The sequence below is a fragment of the Lissotriton helveticus genome, chromosome 12 (genome assembly GCF_964261635.1).
Source record: "Lissotriton helveticus chromosome 12, aLisHel1.1, whole genome shotgun sequence".
Classification (NCBI taxonomy): domain Eukaryota; kingdom Metazoa; phylum Chordata; class Amphibia; order Caudata; family Salamandridae; genus Lissotriton; species Lissotriton helveticus.
The window spans coordinates 888476218-888492610 of NC_136073.1; the positions used below are offsets into that span (position 1 = coordinate 888476218).

General features: G+C 41.9%; 1 protein-coding gene across 13 annotated transcripts in view; it reads right to left on the reverse strand.

Annotated features, from left to right (window-relative positions):
- Positions 1-16393, reverse strand: part of ZCWPW1 (zinc finger CW-type and PWWP domain containing 1) — a 1771049-nt gene that overhangs the window by 391650 nt on the left and 1363006 nt on the right. The gene's annotated exons all lie outside the window — the stretch shown is intronic.

The following is a 16393-nucleotide window of genomic DNA, read 5'->3' on the forward strand; positions in this document are numbered from 1 at the left end:
ATGATAAAACAGCATGGTGCCTTATTTGTGTTGCACGACGGAGCACAGCGCAAACAAAAAGAAAAATAGTTTGGAAGATACTGTGGAGCAATTTATGTGCAACACATAAAACTAGTTACTTACCTGTACACTATGGTTCTCCAGTATTATCTTTCATAGATTCACATGCTTGATCTTCCCCGTCGTCATGGTGGGAGTCTCACGGTAACATAATGAGTATAGCAGTATCATAGAGTAAAACACTGCCTAGAAAATCCCATAGGGGACCATAATATTTGGTTGCCAAACCTTCTCATTATTTGGTCCAAAACCCAGCCAATCAGCTGCCAGCCCTGACATCACACTCCCCAGCAGAGCCATTATACCTCAGATTTCCAGCCCCGAGTGAGAGCCAAGGATATATCCAGAGATAAGAGGTCTACCTGAGTAACGGGGAGGTGGGAGGAATCGCATGTGAATCTATGCAAGATAATACTGAAGAACCATAGTGTACAGGTAAGTAACTAGTTTTTTCTCCAGTATTGAATCTTTCATAGATTCACATGCTTGTATCAGACTAGCGAGTAGTACTTATAGAAGATGCGTTGCTCCCTCTTTTTAAAAAAAGATTGTACACATAGTATATCTGTTGAACAAACAGAATACTAATAAAGTAAAAGCATAACGTTGAAAGAAAACAAGTATACACAAATAGACATATCAATATATATCAATATATCAATATATATATATATATATATATATATATATGTAAAACCTTGGAAAATACCTCAATGAAATAGATGGCAAAGAACTGCCTGTCCCACTGCCGCATCATGTTGCCATGCTGTATCTGGACAATAGTGTCTAGTGAAAGTGTGTACATTCTTCCATGTTGCTGCTCAGCAAATGTCTGGCAGTGACACCCCTGCAAATAGGGCTGTAGAAGTTGCTATTTTTCTGGTGGAATGTGCATGAACTCTGGATCGGAGAGGATTACCGGCTTTGTTATGGCACAGGGAGATAGCCGATGAAATCCATCTGGAAATACTGGCTCTTGAAAGCGCCAACCCTTTTCTTGGACCAGAAAATGCTACAAAAAGCTGGTTTGTCTTTCTGAACGACTTCGTCCTGTCAATGTAGAACTTTCGACATCATTTGACGTCTAGGGAGTGTAGAGATTGTTTCGCAGGCGACAAAGGATCCTTAAAAAATGTAGGCAGAATCACAGGTTCGTTGGGATGAAATATGGATGGAACCTTAGGGATGAATTTAGGATTTGTCCTCAAGACCACCTTGTCAGGACGAAATTGGAGAAAAGGATCAGAAATCGAGAGAGCCTGAATTTCGCTTACTTTCCTTGCTGAAGTGAGAGCTAAAAGCAAGGCTGTTTTCCATGAAAGAAATTGTAAATCTGTTTTATGTATCGGTTCTAAAGGAGACTTCATGAGTTGTGTTAGAACCGTGTTAAGCTGCCAGGAAACTGTTGGACAGTGAACTGAAGAAAATGTTCTGAAAAGCCCTTTGAGAAATTCCTTTATTACTCTCTGAGACCAGAGAAATGGACGGTCAGGATATCTTCTATATCTTGAGATAGCCACCAAATGCACCTTTATAGAATCATGAGAAAGCTTTGCTCTGGCCAGATGCAGAAGATAAGGCAGGATTTGTTCTGAAGAAATATTAAAAGGATGAAGATTTCGAGAAGCGCACCACTGACAAAAACTCCTCCATTTAGCCGTATGTCCTGTTCGTAGAGATCGCCCGTGATTTGGAAAGAATTTCTCCGTATTCTTCAGAAATATTCAAAGATTGAAACTCATGTTCATGAGGTTTCATGCCGATAAATTGAGCGATTTCAAGTTCGGATGAAGAATTTGGCCTTTGTTCATGGAAACAGATTCTGAGAGAGTGTGAACTGAATCCTGGGTGCCACTGACAGCTTGAGGAAATCGGAGAACCACGCTTGTCTCGGCCAAGCTGGAGCTATGAGAATCAAGTGGCATGGCTCTGATTTCATTTTCAGGAACCCTTTTGAAATTAGAGGGAATGGGGGAAATGCATATGCGAACATTTCTGTCCAGCACATTTGGAGGGCATTGCCCCATGATCCTCTCTGATGGAATCTGCTTGCGAAGTGCTTGCATTTTGAGTTGCGGACTGTCGCGAAAAGGTCCAGTGTTGGGGTCCCCCATAGGCGGAAGACCTGGAGAAGGTGATCCCATTCGTGAGAGACACTTGGAGATCTGCTGAGAGCATCCGCCCTCGAGTTGATCACTCCCGGAATGTGCTGCACTTGCAGTGAGATGTTGTGGAGAAGTAACCAACTCCAAATCTCCTGCGCTTGCCTTGAGAGAAGTTTCGACCTTGTACCCCCTTGTTTTAGCAGGTAAAACATGGTAGTCGTACTGTAGGTCCTGACTAGAACCGTGGAACCTCTGATTCTGGGTAGAAAAGCTTGTAACCCCAAGAATACTGCCTTTAACTCTAGCAGGTTGATGTGAAGATGCAATTCCTTTTCTGGCCAATGACCTTGAATTTCCAAGTCTTGAAGATGAGCCCCCCAACCTTGCAGCGATGCATCTGTCATCATTACAAAACTGTGATGCTGAGGCTCGAATGTCAGACCTTTCGTTAAGTGTTTTCTGATTGTCCAACATGACAGTGCTGTTTTGATTTGAGGAGAGATGGACACTTGATCCTCGAAAGATCCTAGAGATTGGATCCACTGTTTGTCCAGAAGTTCTTGAAGAGGCCTGATGCGTAGTCTGCAAATGGGAAGCAACGGAATACAAGAAGACATCATTGCCAACAATGACTTGTAGATCCTCACTTAAGTGAACTGCTTGTTTTGCAGATGAGATGCCAGATTAAGTATCTTTTGAACCCTTTCTTCCAAAGGGTAAGCTTTCGCCTCTTTTGTGCAAATCATAGCTCCTAGAAACTGAAGAGACTGAGATGGGCGAAAACATGACTTTTCCATGTTGACTTTCAAACCGAGACGACTGAAGAGATCCATGCAACGCAGCAGAGAGAAATGTGTTTCCTGAAATGAAGCGCCTTTTATGAGCCAGTCGTCCAGGTACGGGAAAACCTGAAGATCTTGAAGTCTTAAGTGAGCTACCACTGGTGCCATACACTTTGTGAAAACCCTTGGGGCTGACTTCAGACTGAATGGCAACACTTTGAATTGGTAGTGGCGCCCCGCCACCATAAAGCGAAGAAATTTTCTGTGTTTTATGTGGATTGGAATATGAAAATAGGCATCTAAGAGGTCCAGGGATGCTAGATAGTCCCCTCGGTAAAGAAGTAGCAATATTTCTTGAAGTGATAACATAAGAAATGAAATCTTTTTGATGAATTTCTTCAAACTTCTTAGGTCCATTACCTGCCTCCATTTCCCTGTAAGATTCTTCTTTATTAGAAAGAAGTGCGAATAAAAGCCTTTCCCTTGTTGATGACGTGGCACTTCCTCTATTGCCTTCTTTTGCAAGAGAGATAACATTTCCATTTTGAGAGCAGGTAGGTGCCGCTGCTTTCGGAGGATAGAGGGTTGATGTGGTGGCTTCTGTTTAAATTCCAGGGTATGGCCCTGATGGATTACGTCCAAGACCCATTTGTCCGTTGTAATGGACTTCCATGCTTGGTAAAATAGAGCCAGATAATGGTCGCTGGAGTTTGGACAGGTGGTGGGCGCACTGTTGGAGACACTGTCTTCTATTAGATTGCTGAGCCTTGCCTCTTGCCGATGGCTTTCCTCTTGTCTGTTGCTGGTATGAGGAACCCGAGGAACGAAATTGCTGACCACTTAAAAACTGGCGATATCCCTGTTGATTGTAAGGCTGATATTGGTATGCCGGTCTCTGGGTATTTTGCCCTCTTGATCCTCTTCTACGAAAGGATTGAAACTTTCCCTGTTGCAAAGATCCTAGTGCCCGTGCCTTGTCAGTGTCGGCTTTGATGCCTTGAAGGGCCTCATCGATATGCTTACCAAACAGATTTTCTCCGTCAAACGGCATGTCGATTATCTTAGTTTGCATTCAGGACTGAACGAAGTAGCCTTAAGCCAACCCTGTCTTCGCAGCGCTATAGCCGCTGCCATCTGACGAAATGCAAGCGACGACATAGCCATGGCTATATCGATAGACCCCAAAGCCGCTCTGGAGCCATCCTGAATGATAGTGGATGCTTCCTCTTTTTTGTCTTCTGGCAAGTGAGACAATAAAGGAGCTATGTCAGATCACATCTGCCGATTGTATCTACTAAGTAGAGCTAAGGCATTCGCAGCCCTAATTATTGCTGCCGCCAGCACTGCAAAGCATTTTCCCGCTCCATCCATGCGTCTTCCTTTCTTGTCCGGAGGCGCTGCCGTTGTGGATACCGGATTTTTTGAGTTGCGTTGCGCTGCCTGCATTACTACAGATTCCAGGCGTGGATGCCCAATTAAACACGCCGGAGAAGACTCCGGTGCTCGCTACTTTTTTTTCTTCTAATCTCGGCACAGAGGCAGCAACGGATGCAGGATTTTTCAGCAATTTCAACCCTTCTTCCCAAATAAAGTCTATAATGGGTATTAATCAAACAGATTTACGTGATTCCTCTTTGAAGTCGTAAAGGAAACATTCTGCCTCCTTGACTGGAAGCGGAAGGTAGAATCACTTTGAGGCCTTCTCCATTATATCGTGGAATCCTCCAATATCTTGAGGAGGAGAAGTGGCTGGCGACGGCGACGGAGATGGCATTGTAGGGATAACATATTCATCCCATTCAGTCCCAACCGGGCTATCTTGAATGAGTTCACCTTCCTCTGGCTGATCTCCGTCACTTTCAACCAGATCATCTCTGATTGTAACTACAGGAGGAGAGCTTATTTGCGTGGGAGGCGTAGGCAGAGGTGGAGGCCTAGCCTTCTGAACCTGAGCAGGACTTGAAACAGATTTTGAGGTGACTGTATGGGAAACGGCGATAGTAGTCATTTATCATATGGCGAAGGTCTGTTACTAGGGAGATTGGCATAGAGACAGTTTCCTCTCTCACCTCTTGTTGAACCTCCTCTTCTACTTCATAGTCGTAAGACTTTTGAAAATATTCATATCTTTTCTCTGGCACTGGACGATCTTGGAAAGAGAAGTCTTCCTGTACCTCCTCGTAGTCCTACTCATCAGAGGCCTGACTTTTTATCTGTAGCTGGGATGGGCTATAAGCTACTCCAGATTCCTCATCCTCTGACTGCATTTCCAATAGAGTGGGAGGTGGCAACGGTGAAACCTTGTTCCAACTGGTAAAGTCAGAAGATTTTTTCGTCGTCAACAGGTGGAAGGACTTTAAAGTAATGGAAGATTTTGACTTCGGAGACTTGAAATGTGTCGCGACGAGTCTCCCGTCGACGAAGAACCCCTAGTCTTCGAAATCTTGATTATCGTCGACGATGTTGTCGATGGTGTAATCGCAGACGGCGTCGACGAGGTTGCCGTCGACGGCGTCGAAGCTGATCTTCCCGTCAACGAGATCGACGTTGAACCTTTCGTCGACGGTTTTGTCCTAGTCGTCGACGAAGCTGTCGAAATCGTCGTTGTCATTTTGGCAGGAATTACAGTTGAAGATTCTCCTACCTTGGATGAGGGAGCAGATGAGACCTCCCTTGGAACAGCAGATTTCTTCAACGGTGTTTGTGGCAAAGAAGATGAAGAAGCCTCTTTTTCTTTGGTTTTTTGCTTTTTAGCAACCAATTTCTCCTCAGGGACAGAAGACTTTATTTTCTTGGGAGTCTGAGGATTAATCTCTTCTTCAGAGTCCGAAACAGTATTGGACTTCTTCTTTTGAAGCCACAATAGTAAAGTGCCTCCCTGTCCCTCAAGGTTTTAGCCGAAAAGGTCCTATAATGCTTGCAGTCATTAGGGACATGTTTGGGGTGGAGACAGTATAAGCAGTCCTTATGTGGATCCTCAGAGTAAAGCCTAGGTTTTCCACAGGATCTGCAGGGCCTGAAAAGCCTCTTTTTGGAGTTTTCAGCCATGGTAGTTAAGGGAAAAAACAGTACCTCAACCCAGAAGCAAGAAACTCTTTCAGTTGAGCAAGGTGAAAAGTTCGCATGAAATAAACTGAGCACAGCTCAGGGAGACTCCTCTTCACATGAAGGCAATTGGAAATCTGAGGTATGATGGCTCTGCTGGGGAGTGTGATGTCAGGGCTGGCAGCTAATTGGCTGAGTTTTGGACCAAATAATGAGAAGGTTTGGCAACCAAATATTATGGTCCCCTATGGGATTTTCTAGGCAGTGTTTTACTCTATGATACTGCTATACTCATTATGTTACCATGAGACTCCCACCATGACGACGGGGAAGATACAAGCATGTGAATCTATGAAAGATTCAATCCTGGAGAACATCCAAATAGCCACAACTGGCAGATTCTGGGAGGCTGGGGTAGAAAAGGAACCAATGAACTCAGTACACTAAAGGGCTGAAAAGAAAGATAAAATTCACTGTGGTAGGGGAGCTGGAATCCTCATTGGTAAGGCGACTAAATAAAAAATAAAAGCATTATGTATCCTCCAAACAAGAAAGCAACCCTTTGGAATGACATCCTGGGCAGAATCAATGCGATTGTCCCTACAATAAGGATGGCGAAGGAATTAAAGGTGATCCATAATATGAAGAGGTGTACTATGGAAAATCAAGCACAAAACCACAAAGCAGCACTATATGTGTGTGTGTGGGGGGGTGGTTATAAAGCTCATGGAAGCGGCTATTGCACTTAAGCTGCTAGTGGCATGCAGAAATGTCATTATATCTCTTGGTAAAATTCCCAAATGAAGGTTACATTATTTAGATATGCAATACCAGCACCCTAAATCAATGTATTACAATAAAAATCGGGTGGGTGTGATATATGAGAGATGCAACTCATGCAGACCGTTTTACCCATATGCGAATGAAAGTAAAATGTCGCACAAGTCTCAGTCAGGCCCCGGTCCTTCAAAGAGCACAAGAAGCAACACAACTATCTTGGCTGTTATACAAAGTTGTAGATTTTGTCACAAAACCAAAAGTTCTTCTACAAAGCAGCATGTCACCGATGTAGAATCACAATAAAATTTCCTAGCACACTCTAATGTAGTACAATATGAAGGAAGTCATCCGATGCATTTTGAAAAACAACTGTATAATGTATCACAACCACTTACTATTTGAACAATCAGTGTGTCAATATCAATCCCTTAAAATGTCATCATCTAATCAGAAGATACGAAGTGCAACACCAAATCACATTGTTACATTATCCCCCTCTTCAATAGTTGATTGCCAAGAAGATGGTTTAACCTAGCGTCAATCTAGGGTGTTTAAGTACCATGGGTGAGAAGAAATTAGTTCATTACCTGTAACTCCAGTTCTCCAACATTGATATTTTTTATATATTCACATGCTTGAATCATTCCCTATTGTCAGCCTGTGAATCCCTGGTACATTAATATAGCAGTAAACAGTGTAAAAATATACAGCATAAAATAAACAAGGCAAACAAGCCATAGGCCTGAAACAACAAAGTATCTTAAGTAGCACATCCACTTTATTTGAAAGAACCCAAACTTCCACCAATGAGGTGGAAGCTTAAGCACTCCTACTCACCGTAGAGGCCGTCATAGCTTAGAATTCAATGCACACGTGTGAGAATAAAATACAATGAGCCTCTGACCAGAACGAGGGAGGATCCCATGTGAATATATAAAAGATATCAATGTTGGAGAACTGAACTTATAGGTAAGTAAATCATTTCTTAGCCAACATTGAAACTTTTATATAATCACATGCTTGAATACGAATAGCAAGCAGTACACATGATGTAATACAACAAAGCAGGCTGACCTTTAATTAAACAGGTATCTTAGAACTGCTTGTTACACTGCTGCACTAGCTTCTGTGTCCACATTTTGGCAGTAGTGCTTCGTGAATGTATACCCGCGCCTCCAGGTGGGTGCATGGCAGATGTCCTTCAAAGGCACCCCAGCATAAAGGGGCTCAGTTGAAGCCATGCCCCTGGTGGTGTAGTGTAGTTCCTATTTCCCTGATAGGCTCTGCGCATTGGAATAACATACATTATAGATTTGACATAGGACCGAGGTCAGTATGTCTCTATCGAGTAAATTAAACTTAATTGTGTGTGTGCCAGCTAACTCAGAGGTCACTAGAAACTTCTCGAATAAACAAGAAGGGATTAGTCTCTGACAACCACATAAACATGACAACTTTGTTTTCCTTAGAGCGGGAACAATATCTTCAGAGTCGTGGAAGCAATAGATAACTATTTCACTCAGTCAATCGTGCATGCTTCGTTTCTACAGAGTTGCATAACTGTTACAATCGTAAGACAGAATGCAAAATAGAATACGTACAGCGTTAACAGTAATATAAAATAATACTGTAATAGCATGGTCTGTAGCTATGACATATATAAAAATACATACATAAATAACATAGGCTAAAATACTCAACTGGTGCTTCTAAAATAATCCTACCCCAGTGTACCTAACCTAAGTGTAGTACGAGGGAAGAAGTAGGTGCTGTTTTAGCTGTAGTTTAGTTTAGTTGTGCCAAGAATTGCCAACGTTTTCTCTAGGTTCTAATCAGCTCCATACCTTAGAATGAGAGAGGTTGGTATCTCTTTCCCGGGACTTGATCTCTAACACTTCGCAAGGGGAACCAGAAACACTGGAGCTGGATTCTCAGTAAGGAGAATGACAGCGTCTGGCCAGTGTGTCAGTTGGGGAGTTGATTTCCTTCGGGACTTGCTGTGGCGAGCCGCGTCGTGCAAGTGGGTAGCCGAATCGCACCGAACCGTGCCTTGCCATAGCAAGTCAAGGTATATTTATACCTTGAAGGTGTTCAGGAATGCCAGTATTGATGTACAAGTCGGGCATAAGAACATCATGAATGAACCCCTAAGGAATAGATGTTCATGCATAATAAATGAGTTCTTGGAGAAATCAATATCCAGGCAAGGGGAAGTCCCTAAAGTTTAAGAGTCTGGTTTTCCAAGAACTTGTTGTGAGGAAGAGGATCGGATGTAGTTGACCATGCCTGTATTTGGTTAGCATGAGCAATGCCTAAATAAGGGCAATGTGAATTGTACCTATATCAGGGCATATGTTGGGAAATCTATATATGGTATCTAAATCAACACACAACACCCTCTCTACTTTTGTATGAACGACATTACTAAATCCTGAACGTGATAACATATCTAAAATAATCTACACACGGAGTGCTACACATAAGTCTAAAATACATTTCTAAAAATGCATTAAACTGTTGCGATGCATAAATGCAATGGTGCTGTACATATTCAAAGCAATGTTTCATTCGAAGCATATATTTGACATTTGGATGCTAACTGAAGGAATCATGAAGATATACACATTTATGAAATGGCTCGTAAATACAGAAGAAAAACAGGCCGAACCATTTCATGTCAGATTACATAAAACTCGTTGTTTGTGGACAAGGTCATATATTGTCTCTGGAAGTATTCAAAGAATTCTTGTTCACTATGAATAGTTCTACTATAAGCAGATTACTTGTGCCAAAAAATGAAAAATACAGATTTGGAAAAAAAAAATTAAACATAGGAAAAAGTTCCAAAGTTAGAACCTTGTTTTTTAAAAATGAAGGACAAATTCATAATCTCTCAGTACACTGTGTGCCAAAATCAAAAGTCAGTGTTTGGGCTTGGAGAAAACATGAAATCTTCTATTTCTGTAGACAAAAGGCCATCTACCATTGTAGGTGAAAGTTGGAATACCTTGTTTAGAAGATTAACCGTACATAGATGTGAACTAGTGCCTTCAGCATTGATCGCATCAGCAATGTTCAAATCGGATGTTACCTGTGTGCCTGTTGTTTCCTCTCGTACCTCAGCAGGAGCAATTTGTGTCTGTGAGCTCTCAATGAATGCCGTCATCAGGATTGGAAGCCACTGGGGACAACACAGAGCATGGGCCGTTACCGGGTCCAGCTGAGTATCGATATCCGTAGGCATGACTGATGGGAGTGTTAGACAGATGTCTAGCAGGCATTCTTCACTGCATAGGAGGCAGCGTAGACCAGGTAAGATGCAATGTTACTAGATTGGTCTGAATGACAGAAACCATGTGGTATTTAATTCTCGTAGACGAGATAGACCCAAAATTTTGACGATGCGCTCACGACACTTCATCGCCAATCGAGCTGTCTCCATGGAGAACTGGGTGTCGCTGGTGATTTGGCTTGCCATATCGTAGCAGTAGGAGCAAAAATAGTATCCCTGCAACGAGTCCCAAAAGGAGGGGCAGTCCGCCAAACACAGAGTGCACGAAGTTTGGTATAATTCCGAGGACTGCTTGAAAAGGTGCTAACAGTCTGGAAAACACGGTCTTAAATACATGTACAATACCGCTTGTATCAGACATATTTAGGATACAACTTAACATTTCTGAGAAATGTATATGGCAGTTTGTATTCAAAAGGGCATGTATCTCGGCAGAAGTCCTTCCGATTTGTAGATCATAGGTTTCGTTGGCCGAGGTCAGTGGCACAGTTTTTTGTAAAATAATGCCTTTTCATTCTGCTTAGAGTATCGATTTGTATAGAAGAGATGTTCAGTGAAGGCCATAGAGGCGACTCCCTGACTGTCTTTGTTTGTGGAAACAATACTTGTATACAGCAAGTGACCCTGGATGACACAGTTACTAGATATGGAATACCTGGCAACATGTCAGAGCAGCTGTGATCGTTCAACATGAGGTAACTTCCATTTGAAAGTTGTCCTAAAATTGGATCAATCACTGCAGCTGGTGAACCTTGCAGGTGACAGAAAAAGTTGTTAGTGGAACCATCGCAGGCATCGTGTAAATTAATACCCTTAAAAAGGAGAGAACCGCTTAGTGCGTTTTCACAGTTTGAACCGCTAAGAAACACTTCACGTCCCCCACTCCAACATCTGTGTGTGTATGGCAAATCCTAGGATGTGTTGATGTATTCTTTACCCAACCTTTCATATTTGCCTGCTGGTATGTGTTTTAGGCAAAACTGAAAATGGAAAATTGTAACTGGCAGAGTGATTGTTTCATGTATAATCCATTCAGTAGCAGGTTTCTCTGCTACCGTGAATGGTAATCTTTCCAGTTCTTCAATGCTCAGCACCAGATACTCTGCTCCCCTTTGTGCCAGTTTGATCTGTTTATCAGCGAGATTGAATTCTGAAAACAGTGACGTAGTATTGATTAAACACCAAGGCACATAGCCTGAACGCAGGTTTTGTAACGTCCAGCCTAATAGCATGATAGAACGTAACTGAGACTGACCATGTTGCAACATGACCAAATCTTGTTCCATGATGTCTATGGAAGAAGACACAATGCTGTCTAATGAATATATCCTGGACGACAGAGTTGTTAACCCATTGTCTACTACAGAGAGAGATTTCGTTAAATGAATGCAATCAATTTCTCGTATACGTTCTGCAGTCTCTGCTTGCGTAATATTCCATATTTCGTAATATGCAGCATATATACCGGCATATATGAAACGTTTTTGACGTGGTTTCCTTGGTCCTAACAAGAATTCCCTAAGGTCTGCGCCACCTTTAAGTAACGATAAGTGTTGCTTTACATCCTCATGTGTAGATTTCTGTAGGCAATCAAGGCAGAGTGTCCCTACACTGTATGTTGTTACTATTCCAGGATGCTGTCTTTGAACATATCTTGGGTCTGGCCTATTGATTTTAAACCATTGTGTTTTGTTCAGGAATCTATCTTGACAGTTGTTTGTGTCTGTGGGCCAGATTAACCATTTGTTCTAATCGTCGACCTCCCCCTCTGAAGTGTTATCACTCGCAGGTGTAGGTGTAGGTATGGACGGTTTGTTCATGTCTTTGATCTTGGCAAACCCAAGGCTAGATATCTGTTGGACAGTGCCATTCAAAAACATAATTTGCTCAGGGATGATACAGGCTCTAAATAAAGCTTCTACCCCCGGCACTTGCCAATCTTTTGTATCCCAGACAGTTTTTGTCTCAATGCTGTCTTTCCAAAAGTCGAAACCCTGTCTAGACAGTTGGGTATAAAAGGCTGCAGAATAAATCTGTTTTGTATTTGTTAGCATACTTTTCGTTCCTGTTTTGTTCACATTTTTAAAGTAAAACGATTCTGCATTGGATACATTGAACCCTGAAAAGTATGGAAACTTATTTGCAAAAGTTTTTGAGCTACCCTTTGGTGGTGTAGGACAATGTTCCCATTGGTTATACATATATACATTTCTATGTATTGTAGATTTGTGCAAAAATGATGACCATAATGGTTATAACAATACATCTGTTCATAGTCTGATGAACCCTCTAAATATTCATGATTTGTGAATACTGCAGACATTTCTAGATCGGACATTATGTTATTAACAGTCTCAAATTCCCAATCATCAGAAAAGGTTCTAGATGCAACAACGTGAATTAATGAAATCTTAAATAAGTGTGGAATCTTCAAGAGCTCCAACGGGCCAAAAATGTCATATTCTGTTTTGTCCCAAGCTATACTATCAGGTATAGGTACGGCTGTGATGTTCACTGCTGACAAGTCTCTTTGTCCACGATATGATGATTTGTGTGGCTTTAGAAGTAAATTCACTTGTTTACTTTCTGTGCCAATTTTGACATATCTTCAATTTATCAGCATACCCAGAGTTATTACCAGAGCTAACCAAAGTAGAATAAAAATTATTCCCAACACAATCCACAGTTCATTTCATGGTGAAACCAGATAAGTCTTTTCTAGGTGATGAAAAAAGTCTATTGCTTGTTCTTTTAATGTTCTTTTAGCTGGCGTTGTTTCATGTTCGCTGGGGCCTCAGAAAACGTATCAAAGTTAATGAAATAGCCAGAGGCAGTTCTGTCAATGGTTGGTTTTGCATCCGGATTTGTTGAAATCGCTGGAGCCGCTTGATCACTTGTTACTTCATCGTAGACAGGTGCTTCAGGGCGAACTGTTATTTGGGTCCCAAGAGGAACGAGTTCCATAGCTTTGTTGCTTAGTCCTTCTTTTCTCACTGTAGAATCTTCAAAGGTGATGAGTCTTTCAGTTTGAACCTCTTGGATTGTAGCTAGAGGAGTGTGCCTTCTACATTGTCGGAGTCCACTTGGCCTACTGCTTAGTATCGGCCACCTAGTGTGGTTGGATCAGGTCGATGGACACAAGCATGTTCTCCTTTTTACCAGCAAGGGGGGTGCGGGGGGCAGTAAAACTGTTCTTGATCCGTGGATTGCTAGGACAGATACTGATTGTCTGTAAGAAGGCCCAAATTCCTTCATGTCCGCGATCTTTTCTTTGACTAGATCACTAAGCTGTGGGATCCAGACAGGCCTTACTGGGATGGTTGGTTTTTCCCCAGAGATGGTTGGCTTCAGTAACACATTGCCTTGTTTCGTTCTTACTTCATTTAAGTCCTATAAAACAGCCAAACAAACTTTGATATCAAATGTTTTAGTATCCACCACTGCTGTATGACAATCAAGGTCCGGAACCAACATTCTTGTCCCAAATAGGACCTCATATGGAGTGATACCCCCTAAAGAACTTCTTGGCAAGTTATTAAGAGCATGTTGAACCCCAATGAGATGTCTGACCCACCCATCACCCGAACCTAATACCCTAGCTGTTATAGACTGCATAATGTCCCGGTTTTTTCTTTCCACAACCAAATTTTCCACAGGATGGAATGGAGAAAAGTACCGCAATTCAATGCCCAAACTGGCCATGGCTTCTTTGTAAGCTCGAGAGCTAAACGCAGGGCCCTGGTAAGAATGTAGTGTGTCTATTGCGTATGTGCCGATAAAGACTCACAAATCTTTTATAACAGTCAGAGCGCTGAGGCCACATCCAAAGGAACCTAGATTTAGTATTTGTGGGACTGCATTCGTCCACAGGGACATTTGCACGTAGATAGTCTAATGTTGTCTAACAATGGTGTCTGTACTGGGCTGGCTACATTGTAGTCAGGTGTCTGGTGGCGTTCTGTACTGCGATCTCTTTTGCATGCTATACAGTCATTGATGAAGATGTGAATCTGAGTATTCATCCCTGGCCACCAGTACATCTTTTTTAACTCTAATATTGTTTTAGAGATCCCCTGATGTATCAGACCCTCTCTAAGATGTGCTTCGTAAATCAAGGCAGTTCTACGTTCCATGTTTGGAATTACCCTATCCCCCACTCTAAGGATTCGAACAAACGGAACACTATTTGCATTAATTATATATGAGTATTTGGGAGGAAACTTATTAGGTAACGCTGCACTGCTGCCTTTGCTTGAAGTATTGACAGCCAGTATTATTTCACTGACTATTTTCGTTTTTGAACGAGTGATTGCAGCTACGGAAGCCGATTGCTCAGCCCTTTTCGCGGCTTCATCAGCCAATGAATTCCCTTCAACGTGATCGAAACCGGACTACAAAACACTCACGTGTTGATGACTCAGCGTGTTTTGTAGTCCGTTTCGCAACTGAACTACTTGTTCCCAAGGCATTTGATGCTTGATTGTGCCACCTTTTTCATCTTTGATACCATTTTGAAGCCAATTCTGTAAATATTCATTATATGATTGCACACAGTAGAAAGAATCACACACCATGAGTATTTTCAAGTGCCATTTTGAATGCTTGTAGTTCAGCTCGCTGAGTTGTACAATCTCCTAGAGATTGCGTTTTCGTGACCATAGGTCTGAATGTGCCATCGCGCATACAATCTTTAACAATCTCGCATGCCGCGCTATAAGCCTGCTTACCCCACGTAGAGGGTTGCTCAGATCCATCAGTGTAAATTATACATTCATACTGATCAAGAGGGAGAATTTCAGTAGGCAGAGGACATTCTTGTTCGTATTGCAGGAATGCTTGTGTTTTTAAATAAGGATCAAAAACGTATTCAACATCAGTTGCAGCAAGAGAATTAACCCATTGTATCCGTCTCGGATGTAAAGCTTTTTCATTTGGAATGCTCGCTTCTGTCACCGCCTTTAAGGCTGGTACAGGTGTTATGAGCATAACGTGTTTTCCCTGCGCTAGGGTTCTTTCGTTTGCTACAGCGGTTTAAACTGCTGTCAGAATTTTTTCTGTTGAAGTGAATTTCATTTCTGCTTGTGTGTACAAATGTGATTTTTATGCAATTGGTACTTTTTCACCTTCGTTCAAAGTTAAGTAGCTGAATCCGCATTGACCTGGAAGGATTCGGATCACTAAGATGCGTACGTTTACGCTTGTTTGCAAATGTTTTGTTGCTAACATGTCTGTTTGGAGTGAACACAACATTTCGGTGTGTTTTTGTGTCCAATGTATGATTTTGAAATCAGGTTTGATTAATTCGTAGAGAGGTTTAACCCTTTCTGCATAGTTTAGAATGTAAGTTCTTTCAAAATTCAGGACACCTAGAATCGACTGCAAGTTGTTCAGCGTTTTTGGAGGTTGGAGCAGCGCACACTTTTCTAAAAAGTTGGCTGCCAGGCTTTTGCCTTCACTTGATAACTCATATCCCAGGAAAAGGACGTTGAGATGGGCAATTTTAGATTTTTTTAAATTGAATGTGTACCCTTCACAGGCGAATCCAAGTATAATGGCGCTCACCCTGTTCAAGTGCCTGTCCAAGTCATCGTCTGTCAGATAGACGTCATCGACATATGACAATGCCTTGTCATCATAGGTCTGTAGTAACTCTGCCACCCTTGCTGAGAATAACCCCGGACTATTCTTGAATCCTTGAGGGAGACGACAGAAGTGACGCTATGTTCCCATTATTGAAAAATCGGTCAAATACCTGCTTTCAGGTGCAATATTTTGACAAAAGAAACCGTTAGAAATATCTAATGTGATTTTTTATTTTTTTACGCACAATGTTATTCATTAATGCTGTACTATGTGCATTTTGCACTTCAAATGTTTTGCAACAAGAGTTTAGATGTCTGTAATCTAAAACTAGACGATATGTATTGTCTGGTTTGGAGACAGGAAAAAAAGTATTGTTCATTGAGGAGGTGCACGTTTCAATCACCCCTTGATATTCAAGTTGATCTAAAATCTCCCTGACTTGTTTTTTAGCTTCTTGCTTAACTGGATACTGCCTTTGTGCAGTTGGTTGATTTTTTAAATGAATTTTTTGGCATGTCTCCCTCCATCCGGAGTGTTATCTCATATAACCTTTGTGGAGAGCTAACCCTGGTGTCCGCAGTTTCAACTTGAATGTCCTCATTCAAGTACACTGTCTCCAGAAGTCCCTTCAGGTTCTGGCGAGCTATTGTTACTTCTGCTGCGCTGTCCAACATTGTCTGAGCCCATTCTCCGTTCCTGAGTTGTGTCCTCAAGATCCTCGGCATGTCCGATCTTTAGACCTGCTA